At 54.9% G+C, this 1,629-nt stretch overlaps 1 pseudogene; it reads right to left on the reverse strand.

Moving 5' to 3' along the window:
* Positions 1-1,483: 1,483 nt before the first annotated feature.
* Positions 1,484-1,629, reverse strand: part of LOC105537887 — a 3,258-nt pseudogene continuing 3,112 nt past the window's right edge.

Consider the following 1,629-nt stretch of genomic DNA (forward strand, 5'->3'; position numbering starts at 1 on the left):
GCGTAGGTGTTTCGGGTACGTGGGAAGAGGAGGGCTGTCAGGGCAGGGTCCACACACAGGCACTGTCCGTGTTGAGCTTCAGAAAGTCGTTCCACCGTCTGAGCCCCGGTTTACACAGCTGTGACGTGGGCACACGGGGCCACGATTCCTACCCCTGAGTAACTGTGAGGAGCAAAGCAGTTAAGATGAACTCAGGCCTCACTATGGGCGTGCACTAGGGCTGCCGTGGGGCCGAGCTGACCCCTCCCCGGGAGGCTGTCAGCTCTGACCCAGATGGTGGGTGTGTCAAACTGCATTCTGACCTTGTATCAAACCAGTGAATAGTGCTTAAAAAGTCTGAAATAGCACTACGCCAGTGAATAGTGTTTAAAAAGTCTGAAATGGCACCGCAATCATGAAACGCACCAGGCCCTGCCCCTCCCGCCCCTGGCAAGGACTCAGAGAAAATCACCTTCTTTGTTTTGCTGGGTGTGTTTGATTTTTGTATTTACCTCCATGTTTCCAAATAACAGGCTTATGTCACAGCTCAACATCTCCCCACTCAAACATTCCCTTCCCCGATATGGTGATATCACCTTCTTTATGGAAAAATGACGTTGGCTGCTCCTGTTATGATGCATCTGTGGCCGCACTCATGGCTGAGCCACGGCGTCCCGGCCGTACCAGGAGCCTCACCTCTTCCCCAGCTTGTTTTTCTGGGTGGGCGCCCACCCCTCTCTGCAGGATCCTCTTGCTCCTGTCTCCATGTTCCCCTCGGAGGTCCTCTTGTCAGCGACTCAGGGCCTCTGTCCCCCTACTGTGCCTCATTCCTCCTCCTCCCTGACGCACATCCTGGTTTCTGGTGCGTAGGCCACAAGCCGTGTCTAGATCCTGTGTGTGGAACGTGACTTCATGCCCTCACCTCTGTGCTTCTGCAGGGAGGTCCGTTGGCCCGGTGTCCGGAAGTGATGGCTCCGCCTCGAAGCCCCAGCCCTCCCGTGGGGGAAGCAGAAGTGCTCCAGTTCCGGAGCTGGAACTAGGCTCTCCTCACCTGGGAACTTCCCATGCCAGAGCACTGAAGTTCCTTCGGGCCGTCCTGGCCGTTCTGCTGACCTTCCTTTTATTCTGTTTGAAACCGGGATTATTTATTTACTTTTAATTATTAGTTTTTTCTTTTTTCTTTTTCTGAGACACAGTTCACTCTGTCACCCAGGCTGGAGTGCAGTGGTGCAATCATAGCTCACAGCAGCCTCGACCTCCTGCACTCAAGTGATCCTCCTGCTTTAGCCTCTGGGGCAGCTGGGATTACAGGTGTGAGCCACTGTGTCTGGCTAGTTTTTGTATTTTTTTGTACAGATGGGGGAGTCTCACTGGGTTGCCCAGGCTGGTCTCGAACTCCTGGACTCAAGGAATCCTCCTGCCTCAGCCTCCCAAAGTGCTGGGATTACAGGCCTGAGCCACCATGCCCAGCCCTGGGACTATTTCATCTGGAAGTTCATGTCCTTCAGCTCAGGTCAACCCTCTTTTTCCGTTTCCTCACTTCCTCTTCTCTGCCCTGTGCCCCCTGCTGGTCAGCACTGGGGCTGCTGTGGCTTCCTCTTCTCTGCCGTGTGCCCCCTGCTGGTCAGCACTGGGGCTGCTGCGGCTTCC

Source organism: Mandrillus leucophaeus, unplaced genomic scaffold, assembly GCF_000951045.1.
Source record: "Mandrillus leucophaeus isolate KB7577 unplaced genomic scaffold, Mleu.le_1.0 Scaffold180, whole genome shotgun sequence".
Classification (NCBI taxonomy): domain Eukaryota; kingdom Metazoa; phylum Chordata; class Mammalia; order Primates; family Cercopithecidae; genus Mandrillus; species Mandrillus leucophaeus.